Here is a 13,850-nt window from a genome sequence, read left to right on the forward strand (position 1 = left end):
GCAGTGGCGCAGGAACGTTTTCCATTTGGGGGGGTACAAAATTCACCCCCTCTCTCTCTCTCTCTCTCTCTCTCTCTCACACACACACACACACACATACTACTTCAAACCAAGTGTCACAATAATAATAATAATAATTATTATTATTATATTTAATTAAATTAAAATATTAATTAATATGTAAATTAATTAATAATGAATTGTTATTACATGAATAGGTAAAAGATAGTAAAATAATATAGATATAACAGCACGTATTCATTATCTAGCTTACGTGTAGAAGATCGCCAAGATTTCCATAAAAAGAACTGCCCTGGCAAGGAATTTAATGTCAAATAGAAAAATAATTGAATATTTATTGAATAACAAAAAAGGAGTTAGAGCCAATTATTGAAAAGTAAAGTTCCTGATTAATATTTAATGGATGATATCATTAGTAGCGTAGATAAATCTTTGGAATCCTTCAAAGCCGTATGCGCCAAATTCCTTGCCTTCCAATAAGTTCAGCGGAAATAACCATCGATAATATAGCAAATGCTAAACAATATTTTGATTATTTACTTTTACTACTTGGTAAGTCTTTCGGGGAGGGGGATGAGCTCCCCCCTAAATACGTCCTTGATATCTAGGTATAATGTGAAGCCATGGGAAATACAGGGTGTTCCAAAAGTCCCTTAACAGCCGTCCTAGAGACGTGTAGTGCAGAGATTGACATGATTTGAGTATATAGTAATACTGTAGGGGTAGGGGGAACATGATTGCTGTGGGTGACCATCTTGGTATCCGTCATATTGGATGGAGGTCAAATTTTTTTAATGGGAAGGTATATGTGTGGCACATAATTTTAGGCTAGAATTGCACCAGAAACAAGAATATGAAGCCAGTTTTCAGATATCTTTAATCTGTGAAAAGTTATTGATGCAATGTTGAATAAATGATGACGTATGATAAAGTATGGAAATTGTGATAACTGATATCATATAATAAGATCCTTAGGAAAATCTTTTGACCTAAAAGGGATGAAAAGACAGGTGAGTGGAGAAGGTTACATAATTTAGAACTACATAATTTGTATTCATGTCCAGATATTATTAGAATAATTAAATCAAGAAGACTTAGGTGGGCAGGCCATGTGGCACGAATGGGAGAGGAAAGAGGAGTTTACAGGATTCTTGTTGGGAAACCTGATGGTAAGAGACCTATAGGAAGGCCAAGACGAAGATGGAGGGACAACGTTGAGATGGACCTAAGGGAAATCGGTAGGGATGGAAAAGAGTATATAGAACTTGCTCAAGATAGGGAAAGATGGAAGGCCTGTGTTGCTGCAGCTATGAACCTTCGGGTTTAAGAAGGCTAGGGAGTTAGTTAGTTAGATATCATATCTCTTTTGTTGCAAGTGTAAGTGACAAAGAACATGATGTTATCCAATGAGGAACGAATTGAGATCATCCTCATTTCCGTAGAAAGGAGTTCACGGGACATTGCCAATGACTTCAATCAAAGACATCCGCTTAGGCCGCCAGTGTCGCATGTTAGTGTGGCCAATGTGATGAAGCGGTTTAAAGAAATAGGTGCAGTGCACGATAGACGTCGATTGGGAAGACCAAAAACAGCCACGGATGAAAAAACAACAACGGCATTTCTGGCATCATTCGTGAAAAAAGTATTCACCCAAAAAAAGTATTCGACGACTATCCGCCCAATGTGGTGTTAGCAAGAGTTCGATTAGCAGGATTATGCCAGAACACAAGTGGCATCCCTACAAGATGCAAACGCAACAACATCTCAGTGAAGATGATCTTCATAGGAGGGTGGAATTTTGTGAGTGGTGTGTCGTGCAACTTGAACGTGACCCTGACTTCTGGCGAAACATTCTGCATAGCGATGAGGCACTTTTTTATACCAATGGTGAGGTCAACCGTCAAAACTTGCGGTATTGGTCCTCTGAGAACCCGCACTGGGTAAACCCGGGGAACGTGCTTGGGCCAGCAAAAGTTATGGTGTGGTGTGGAATTTGGAATACCCAAATCATAGGTCCATTTTTCATTGAGGGTACATTGAATGCAGAGACCTACCTGCAGTTACTACGCGATCTTGTCTTACCTTCTGTGTGTATGCCGGATGGGTCTTTCCCAGAATTTTTTCAACATGATGGTGCATCACCTCATTATGGGAACATTGTTCGGCAGTACCTTATGTCCAATTTCCTGGTAGGTGGATTGGCAGACGAGGACCAAGAGAGTGGCCAGCCAGGTCCCCAGACCTTACTCCTCTTGATTTTTACTTGTGGGGCCATCTTAAGAGGCCATATCATGGGCAGCGGAAAAACAGACCTTCATTCAGCACACTTTTACTCGAAAACTATTTGAGACTTTTGAATGAGCTTTGTGGTGAATTGATTAGAAAGGATGAATCTTAACAGTGAATATTGAAATTTTTTTATCACTTCCATATTTTAAAAGATATTAGCTGTCAAATATCTCACTTTTTGGATCGGCGTATAGAGCCCGATTCTAAGTTACTGTAAAAATTAAACCTTGCAAGGCTTTCTTGCATCCTTCCTGAGTAAACTGATTTTTTGTTTTTTCAAATTGAGAGGCCCATTGTGACAATACGCCATTTGCAAACATTGATATGCATTTTCAAACAGCTTTGAGAATGGCTTTATTCGAGCCATAGCGGGGCTGGCCATCAGCTGGCGGGGTTATGTTCAAGTCCTACAAGTTCAGCCGTCTGCCGATAGATGACTCTGACCAGGTTTTACAATAGTGGGCGTGGCTTCGCTTACTTCTTCTTCTACCCTTGGTATTTTCTTTTCCCTTGGGGGCGGCTTTTGACCGTGCTCCGACCATTTCGGAAAATCCAAAGTTGATTTCCTTCACCCGGCTGTTTTTTCATTGTGTTCCATTTGTCTTATTTCTATTTTCCAAAAGGATAAATTCATTAATACAGAGACTGTCCCAATTGAATCTTACATACATTATAGCAAAATTAAAGTTAGTTTTAAGTCAATTACATGCTTAAATAGGGTAATCGGGACTGGGGCTACAGGATAAAGTGGGATCCAGACCACTGTGTAGTTCTACCGGGGATCGAACGTGAGACCCCTTGAATACAAGTCGAGATAATTACTACTAATTTCATCGAGGAAACTCAATGACTTATTTGGGGAGTGGTCCGGACCCCTCCCCAAGAAAGACTTTCCAACTGCAAAAATTAAATAATGAAAATATATTTGTGTAACATTCATTTATTACATAATCGATGGTTATAATTTCCTTTGAACTTATTGATTGATTTGTAGTTTCTAAGTCCATTTTTTGCACAGAAAGGCTAATCGGGACTGGACTTACAGTTTAAAGTGAGATTCGGACCACTACTTGCATCTACCGGGTATCCACCCCGGGATCCCTTGATTACAAGGCAACGACGATACCACTGCGCCATCGAGGAGGCCCACCCACTCTTTGAACTTATTGGAAGAAAGATTGGAATTAGGGGGCTTAGAAGGACAGTACCAATTACCAAAGATTTATGATTGCACGCTACTATTTATAACAATATACATAAAATATTAATCAGGAACTTTACTTTTCGCTAACCGGATCTAACATTCTCTTTTATTCAATAAATATTCAATTCTTCATCAATTTGAAATGAATTTCTTTGTCAGGGCACTTGTTTTTTATGCAAATTATGCCGATCTTAACTACAGGTAAGCTACATAATGAATACGTGCTGTTATCCGATCTTTTTACCTATTTATGTGGTAATAATATAATTTTAACTTAAACATCATATTATTATTATTCCTGACACAATTGGTTCGGTGTATTTCTAGATACGTGCCTTGGGAGGCCCTACAGAAATTACAGCGAAAGGAAGTGAGACAGTCGGGTACTCTTTCAAACTGTAAATCTTGTTCTTGTCCCAAGTTAGGTAAACGCTCTCTCGTTTTCGTCTCGATCTCTGAATATAATTTCAATTATAGTCACATTAACTTCAACGCATTTTAAAAATACAATTTGTGTCTATACAAAGAACACGCTTGGGCAATACATTCACATTTAGAGAACACCGATCTATTTCATAAAGAGGTAAGACAACTATGCTGAAGGTAGATATTTAAATTTTAAAAATAATTCACTGCACATTCAATTATACTACATGTAATGTTATGTTATAATAATGGAACCCACATCTTGCAAATTTTTTAATTCTAGTTTCATTGATATTTTACTTTGGATATTATGTGAATACATTAATCGTGATGGAGGGAGAAAACACACCGGAACGACAAGTGACCGGCGACACGTGTCGCTTGAGAATTTCACCAATCGAGCGTAGGCATGTGCTGCCTGTCATGCCGCTACGGTGTGAAACGTTGCTGCTGATTGGCTCGTTCCCAAGCGACATGTGTTGCTTGTCGCTTCGGTGTGAGTTCTCCCTAAGAGGGCGAGTGACAATGAATTCAATTACATCTGCATAGCTTGTTCGTGACTGAAAGAAGCTACTCGTGTCGCATGTCGCTCGGATTGGGACTTTCTCTCAATATCGTGTATCATGTCGACTCGGTTTGTTGTTCGTGCATGTTTTGCTTTAAACTGAATAGGCTCTTGTTGCTTGATGTGAATGTCCCGTGTCGCTTGGGAACGAGCCAGTCAACAGCAACGTAGCTCAATGTAACTGCAGACCGAAGTGACAAGCGACACATACCTCCAGAGAACAATCCAATCAACAGCAACGTTTCACACAGCTGTAGAATAACATGTCATACAAGCCTGCGTTCAATTGGTGAAATCCTCAAGCGACACGGATATTTCATGCCGTCTAAAGCAAAATATTCACTGTGCATGACCGAACAACAGGCCAGGGCGACACGATGCACGGTATGAAAAAGAACTCAGTCCGAGGGACACACAAGCAACAGACAACACAAGCTGAATGGTTGGTAGCATTTATTACTGAGAGCCAGTTACCAAGAGACACGTGTCGCTTGTCGCGTGTTGCTTCGATATGAAGTATCCCTAAAAGTAAACAGCTTTTGAATAGTTAATAGGTAAACAGCAGTGACAGCGCCAGACTTTCTTAGGTGGGAGAACTACTGGATACCTGTCAAAGATTTGGGTGGACCACATCTTCTCATAAATATATTTTGATATTCAAATTTTACGTAATCGATACTAAGAGGGTCCCTACCCTTGCAGCCACTTCTGTAGTCTTTTTAGCACATATGCTCTTAAGCTGACAATAACTATTAGTTAATCATTTTCAAATGTCATTTTAACATGAATTAATTCAGAGAACAACCAGTGTAGCATACAGGTATGAATAAGCGCATGATTTTCTAATGTCACTATATGTTTGCATTCACCACATCTACCATAGTTTATCAGAAAGATATTAATTTACAATGAAGAACGAGATCAGATCCTGCGTGGCCTAGGGACACGAGATCGAGTATGAGACTCCGCCTCTAAAATAGAGCCAAACCAGAATTGGAGGTAGGATATTTATTCCTTCTCATGTGTGAGCCGACGAGCTGTAGCTATGTATACAGTTGTGAAATACGTTTTCTACCACACTTTCCTTTTCGTTTTGGAGAAAAACTACCAGTTGCCCTGTAGTTTCTAATAATTTTTGACACCGCTGATTTCCCAACACCAGCCACTTCAGCGATTTGCCGCACAGTCATGGATGTGTTCTCACTCAATGTAATAATTCTAGAACGTTTTCTGGGTGTTATATCCATACTGAAAACACGTAGAAACACGGAGCACAACAAAAGCGTGTTTATCTACTACAGCCAATCACTCACAGAAGTCTGTTGGTTAACAATTGGCATTGCACCACAACGACAATAATGAAACAACAAAAATGCTTCAAACCCTGCAATTGTTGTAAACAGTATCAAGTACGCATCAAACAGTTAGGTGATACTACTAGTATACGTGTATGTTACGTATTTATTCGATTATCTCCCATAAAGAGTGGAGGACTGTGGAAGGGTAATTTTTCTCTCTTTGTCCGCATTAATTTGCACAGCACTGTACGTGTGAGTGTGAGTGTTTGTGCCCGTATCTATAGGTTAGATTACCATTCTTATATGTATTTTTTCTTTGTATTTCTTATTTTTCTGTAATTTTAATATATATTTTTATTTTTCAATATTTTAATTATTTCACATTCATTTTTTTTTGTAAACATGGTCAAGTGGAAGAAAGGCTCCACAGTCTTAACTTCGCCATGTAAAAGAAGACGAAATAAATAAATAAATAAATATAGATACATTGTTTGAAAAGTAATAATAATTCAAAGGAATTTTAATGGTACACTTCTATGGTGGCTAAATGATCGGGCAAGAAATTTTATGTTAATTGCGCAGTACTTCCACATTTATGGTAAACACCAACAAATACTGCTGTTTCACTACATCTAACACGGATGATCTTTCTTCTTCCTCGCCGTTACCTCATTTCTGCAGGTTTCATTTTTTTAAATTAGTATTTCATACTCTCGGTCTCGACTACTTCAAACATACCTGACCGTTATTTATCAACTTCATTATTTACAGATTATCATAATCGAAATTACAATCATAATGATAAATCGTAAGTGTCAACTGTGAACCTGTGCGCATTCACTTCACATATTCAGGCGAATTCAGTTTTCCGAAGTTCTAAGAGTTGAGACAAGACGCCAGCCCCATAGATCAGTCCCTGGGCAGGATTGGGGTTTGATGCCTCCCTTTCCCCGCACTACTAAGCACCGACATTTTATACTTTCTTCTTATGCAATGGTTTTTAATATTTACATATTACAAATTGTGAAATGATGAAACAATTAAAACTCTGTAAATGAAACAACAATAATAATATACTAGACCTTGGTGGCGTCCCTTCATCATCATCGCGATTAGCCGATGTTGGCTAAAAAAAGACGCTAAATAACAGAAATTGAATAAAATATATAAATAATACTTGTTAAATTTGAAGATCAGTAAAGCCGGCGAATGGAAAAACTGTCATAAAAGTAACAACAATAAAAGCGGCGCAACGTAGCGACCATTTTATTTTCGGAAAGAGTTTGCGTTCCTAGAAACTCCTCTATCCCTCTCCAGTAGTCGGGGCATCAACCCATCTCATGGTAGGTGTAAAGAAAATCGACCCACTGTTTATGAGTTAGACTGTAAATATTTATTTCCCACCAGAATACTTCCGATCTGCAGCAAATTTGAGCACCAGACCTTGAATATAGTTGTTTTTAATATACGAAGATAAAAAGATACTCGTTCGTCTAGAGAACAATCCAATCAACGTTCGTCTAATATCACTAAGGTAAGGACTTAGGGCAGTGCGGGCTATTCTCAAAATTATATTATTGGTATCCTGAGATCCATGCCAACCCTATTAAACAAACACTTCAACTACCCCAACTTACGAGGAATTTATACTCAAGCTCTCAGCCTCGAACCCCTGTTCTTTAGTAATTTCAAGAATCTGAAATATTGCATGCAGATATTCTGAAAATACACAGTTTCACTTCATGCAATGTACAAACAGAAATGTCATTCCTTTAAATTAACAGTTCCTGTCACGTTTCACACAGTTGTAGGATAACATGTCACACAAACCTGCGTTCAATCAAGCGACACGGATATTTCACACCGTCTAAAGCAAAATATTCACTTGTGCATGCGCGAACAACAGGCCAGGGCGACACGATGCACGGTATGAAAAAGAACTCAGTCCGAGGGACACACAAGCAACAGACAACACAAGCTGAATGGTTGATTGCGTTTATTACTGAGAGCCAGTTACCAAGAGACACGTGTTGCTTCGATATGAAGTATCCCTAAAAGTAAGCAGCTTTTGAAGCACAGTATGAATAGTTAGTAGACAAACAGCAGTCACAAAATATATGTAATGACCTCTATATATATATATATATATATATATATATATATATATATATATATATATATATATATATATATATAGAGTATATATATATATATAGAGAGAGAGAGAGAGAGAGAGAGAGAGAGAGAGAGAGAGAGTGAGAGAGAGTGAGAGAGAGAGAGAGAGAGAGAGAGAGAGAGATAGATAGAAAAAATTGCCTATAAATCCGCACCATAATCAAAACTTATTAAACATATCAAAACATATTTTTTCATTCATCAATTTTTTACGCTTACAATAACCTCTAATTATTACTAAATCAATTTTTGTATTTTCCACCTAATATCTTATTCTATTTAGCTCTTGCCAGTAGGCACTTTATCTTGATATGTACATTTTTTTGGCCTCCATCTCATCAGACTTAGGCTATCATTCATTAATTTCCTCAATTATCTCATCCAACTCGTTTGCATTTCCACCCTTCTACGTAGGAGTTGTAGCTTACCTGGCGACGTCAATTGAACAGGGGAGGTCAAATCAGCGTTAGCTTTCATCGTATACATTGCTCTCATCTTCAGGGATGAGATGTTGTTGCTATGTATGTGCTCGAAACGTTGGAAGCTAACGCCGATTTAATCTGGCTGGTACAACTGTTCGAACCCTTCTACATGCTAAATTGAAACAACGATCTTTCGTAATCATTAAACAGGATGGAATAAATAGCGGCGAGGCTTTTGTAATATTAATAATTTGAATTACATCCCCATTAAAATGTGAGCATCCTCGATGGCGCAGTGGTAGCGTCGTCGCCTTGTGATCAAGGGATCCCGGGTTCCATGCCTGGCCCAGTCCCGATTAGCCTTACTGTGCATAAAGTGGACTTAAAACACCAAATCAATAAATCATTAAGAATTAATTTTAAAATTTTATAATGAATTTCGGGTGAAAGATTCAATATACTAACCTTCATTATTAATTCAATGCCTAGAGAATTATAAAAAATTGGGGGGAGGTTGTATTTATATGCACGAACGCTCGGGAGCCAATATAAGTTTACAACCTGCAAATCGGGTTTTCTCTACCGATTCAATATCTCCAATGTTGTTTGTGCTGCACCTGATTCAAAATCGGTCATAATTTATTTCGGAAATTATTTTTGGGAGAATAAAGACAGTCGATAGGAGAGCTTGACTGTCGTTCGATTCCCGGAGGAGAGGGTGAGAAAAGTGGGCTCTCCCACTGCATGAGGTGCATCTACGTACAAGGGACTCTACTATACAACTTCGTGGGAGCATAGAGACGATCTGCATCGCCTCTATAAATAACCGAGACTATGAATATGTAAAAAGCCACCACCACCCACCCACCAATATGCCTTCAAAACACATTGCATAATGCAGGTGGGTGGCTTTACCAATATCTTTCAAATACAAGTAGCTAATTATAGTAACAAAACATATTTTTATACATAATTGGTTTTTTCAAAATTACAATAAAATAACAAAGCAACCCATTTTGTTGTAATTCTATAAAGAATAAGTTAACATAGGCCAGAATCGGTGAACTTCCCGTTCGGACAAATGTCGCAGTTGAAGAAGTGGTCTAAACAGGTAAAAACTGCTTACTGGCACGTAATCTGACTTAAATTTGGCATAAAGCAGTCTATTTTTTTTAGTTTGACATTTGTCGAGCCGGGATGAAATTCTTCATAACTAATGAGATAAAGAAAAAGGAAAATTTAATTCGTAACACTACTAACGGACTTATTACGCCATTCGCATGATGTAATTAATAAATACAGTAATTCTAATTACATGATTATTAAAAAGCAAACATTTCTTTGTAAATAATGATGTAAAATGCCTGTTTTTGAACAATCCCTCCCCTGTTGTAGGTTTGTTATCCATGAAATATCAATCTGGAAATTTTGTTTCACAGGTACCTGTCATAGAGTAATCCTTACGTTGTAAATATATATTTTTTTAGCTCCCCCATCGGAGACATCTGGGCTCAAAATTTTGAAAAAGAGAATCAAGAAACGATCAAAGAGCTATAACAGTAATTCAGTCGAAATACTCTGATATTACATAACTTCCCTAAAAAAAATGTCCTAAACTTTGAATTTTGGTCAAAATCAATATGTTGAAAAAATACACCAAACATACAATGTAGCTTGAAATGAACTGAAAACAATGTTTCTTTACCCAAGCTAGATGAGTTATCATAATTACCGCAACTGTCTACAAAGGCTAAAAATGCCGCAAATCATAAGTCAAACATGGCTGCAGTTTTTAAACGAAATTAAGTTTAGGAAAATACTACCGTTGCATTGGGGTTACAACAACAAAAATATATATAAATAGAAAAAGTTGACCATTTTGTTAATTATTATCTTTTTGGAAAACATTGTATTAAATAACCATATTTTGCTTTAGACCTAATATTAATTAAAATATGCAAGTTTGATTAAATTAGTGCATATATTGCGTATCAGTGAAAGTTTTATAAAAGTAGATCAAATACATTCACAGTGTTGGTTTTATGCAAGGATAATGTTGGAAAATTTTCCGCTTGAAATCATTCACACTGAGAATCGAACTTGGGTTTACTACGGGGCAGTCCGATGTCATATTTTCTCTGCTTTTCTCATATATCAGTTTTTACTCAGTTCCACATTTTTTCACATTCACATTCAGAACATAAACATCCATGTCTTACTCGGGATTCGAACCCGGGACCCCTGCTGTCGAAGCGCGCTGCGCTAACTACCTCGCCCCGGAGGTCAGTAATAGACTACTGGGACTCCTTATTCGTTGAAGAGAAGAAGCTTTCACAATTATGTATGTTACAAGCCACATATTGTTGCTGCAGGACTCTATATTATCGTCTGGAATTTTGACACGAAATGGTAAGATCAGCTTTTGGCAGTGAAGACCCGAACAGCAAAACCTAGGACATGTCTGAGGAAAGAAATGACAAGGGTTTTACGACCTGTCAATCACTAACTGCCCGTGTACAGGAGGAGGCGTGTTCTTGAGGAACCTCGCGAAGCGGGCCTGGACAAAACATCTGGCGGTGTAAACGCTGTGCGCGCTCTATCGGCAAAAGGAAGGCGAATTCGGAAAAGGCCTTTCCATGATATACAGTCTTAAGGCCATGGTTTATGCAGTTCCAATACGTGATATGCGTCACCTTCGTCAACGAATCACTGAGGCCTGTGCCGCTGTCACTCCCGAAACTCTTTTGAATGTTCGCGTGCATGAGAGACTTGCTTACGGATGTGTTTACGGGAGCATGGCGAGCACATTGAGCACATTTTGTAGCGCAATAACTTTTCACAGATTAAAGATATCTGAAAACTGACTTCATATTCTTGTTTCTGGTGCAATTCTAGCAAATTATGTGCCACACATATACCTTCCCATTTAAAAAATTTGACCTCCATCCAATATGACGGATACCAAGATGGCCGCCGCCGTGGTCACCCACAGCAATCATGTTCCCCCTACCCCTACAGTATTACTATATACTCAAATCATGTCAATCTCTGCACTACACGTCTCTAGGGCGGCTGTTAAGGGACTTTTGGGACACCATGTATTATATTATATTTTAGAACAGCACACACGAATGTCCTGTTATTTTATGCAAAATTTGCATAAATATTTTTTCTTTGTTTTTCTTAGAATTAAAAAAAAAGATTTTAAAACCAGATAACAATTCTGAAACATATAAAGCTTTGGACTTCGTTCTGGATTTAACGGAACAGAAAATCAGGAGTTCGAAATGTGAAAATTGTGAACAGAGATACATCTATTCATTTTAATGCAGGTTGAGATTAAAGGGGCTAAGGAGGATATTGAACCACCCCAACCAGGAATAATCATCTCCCACCCACTGGATATAGAAACCACATTATTGAATATATCATACTTATAGAGTTACACTTCAGTTCAGTTCATTCTAATTTTAAAGTCCCATAGCTACGCATAAAAATATATTTAAGCAATTTTTGGCAGATGTGTACCACATCCAATGCCTTTTAGAATCCATGTATTTCGGATTTTCTCAGACATCTATAGGGCGTTGTATTAAAAAAGAAGAAAAAACTCGAGTTGAGATGGTTCCCGATCAACTCGTAAGAAGTCTAACTGAAATATTTGTAAAACATTTGACAAAGCATTTGTTATTTAATTAGCTGTACCTAATGACACTCTTCAAGCACTTTATCATTACATATAGGTATACATAACCGAAATCCTTCAGATCTCAGAGGAAACAAGGAAAGTCATACTCTCAAAAGTTTTTTTGTTTTTTCTTTTCAATCTTTGGTGGACAATATGAAGAGCCAACCAAGGTTTCCTTTCATATGTAGTAGTATTCAATGCAGATACGTGCGTGTGTTTTAGGGCGACATGTCAATTTCTCGTTTATGTGAAAAGGTAAACTTTAATGTAAGCAAAAGCATGTGTGCGTCACAGTTAAAGATGTTCGCATCTACAAAGAAAATCCAATACACATTCCCACCTCGCCGGCCTCCGTGGCGGAGGGGTTAGCATAGCCCGCTATGACGTCAGAGGTCCCAGGTTCGAATCCCGGCCTGGGCATGGGTGTTATTTGTGAGTGTACATCAATTTCATCATATCATCACTCATCCTCATCTTCGCGATTAGCTAAAAGTGGCAGAAATGCGAAGTAAAATAAACCAAATAAATCAATCAAACATTCCTATCTCATTCCAATGACCTTGTGAATCCAATTCAAAATGTACCAATAGAACCTGCAGTGAGTCTCACCTACCTCGTGTATTCATCTGACTAATGTAATTTTCTTACAGTTTGACTTTAGGGTTTATCTTAAAATGGCGTTGTGTTTGTGTTGCATTCGATATCACATTAGATTTTAAGCAATTAGCATCCAATTATAAGTATACCCCTAATACATAGGTAAAAAAAGTCCCCACCTGATAAAGTCGCAAATTGCACCCTGTTTAAATGTCTAGGAAAAATGTCATTTCACCTAGGAATGATATCGCGATGCGATGAGTCGAGAATTGTCACAGCCTCATCTCGTCTCCTGTGTGGTGTTCCTTTTCGTTCATGTTTGTGCTTATTTTTGTTTCGGTATCCACTCTGAAGTTATTAAAACTTATTCTAGATTCACTTCATGCTCAAATAGGCTAATCGGGACTTTATTTTCAAAAAAGTATATTAAATTTTAGGTTTAAGTATAGTTTTCCGTACACCATCTTACAACGTTATGAAAATATGGGTGAGGTACAGGAGTACATTGTTCCCCCAAGTTGGTCTGTCGTGCCTCGTCTCGTTCGTGTAAATATTTCGTTTCGGAAAATTACATTTTAAACATTCAAAAGAAAATGGAGTCAGTCATATAATCTTCTGATGAAGATTTGTATATTATCTTCGAATCGACGCGACCACTTCTTTAGAAAAGTGCACCCCCCCCCCCCTTACGCAAAGGAGCATTCGTCTGCAGCGTGATTTTCTGAGAGCAAATATGGTTCCATCGTTCCACAAACGTTTTAAACAATTTTCATCTCCTTAAAGAGGTTTCCAAGAACACAGGTCATTGAACTAACTAGTAGCAAGCACAATGCAGTAGAATAAGTTTGCAATGGATTGCATTTTTGTGGTAAGGAAGATAATGCTCATAAGTTGTAAACAATATACACTTTTCTTATTGGGCGATTGAAAATAGGTTCTTTTAACAGTAGCACCACCTTGCGTCTGCTGTCAAATTACCAAAGGGGGGGGTACAACTCGATTTACGGATTTAGGGGGTACAGTACCCCGTTCAAAAATTTGGGGGGTACAATGTACCCCTGAACCACCCCCTTGTTCCTGTGCCACTGACTCGTAGAGAGCTATGTGCTCCGAAACAAAAATTCAGTAGGTTGACCGATTTTGCAAGATAGTGGCATTTCTGCAC

This window comes from Lepisma saccharinum, chromosome 17 (genome assembly GCF_977018435.1).
Source record: "Lepisma saccharinum chromosome 17, izLepSacc3.1, whole genome shotgun sequence".
NCBI lineage: Eukaryota > Metazoa > Arthropoda > Insecta > Zygentoma > Lepismatidae > Lepisma > Lepisma saccharinum.